Consider the following 335-nt stretch of genomic DNA (forward strand, 5'->3'; position numbering starts at 1 on the left):
GGCTCGCCGTGGGCAGCAGAGACCTTCTCCACCCAGATTCACGTCACCCAGCCCCTTCCCTCCCCAATGGGCTGCACTGGTCCCTCCAGGCGCCAGCTGAAATGCTTTTTAAAGCCGCTGGCTGGGCCTGGAAAGGCTGATCCATATTCCTGAGGTCTCATTGGTATTCCGCAGCTCCAGCTCATTAGCGCTTCGGTGCTACGAGAGCCGGAGCGTTGGAAGTTTCGGGGCGAGACAGCTATTAGGGGAGGATTGAACACACCTCATGCAAAGCAATGGCCTGTGTGAACTCTCTCATTTACTCTATCGATCTGGAAGGTGCCCACAGGCCACCT

This window comes from Egretta garzetta, unplaced genomic scaffold (genome assembly GCF_000687185.1).
Source record: "Egretta garzetta isolate BGI_Z169 unplaced genomic scaffold, ASM68718v1 scaffold299, whole genome shotgun sequence".
Classification (NCBI taxonomy): Eukaryota; Metazoa; Chordata; class Aves; order Pelecaniformes; family Ardeidae; genus Egretta; species Egretta garzetta.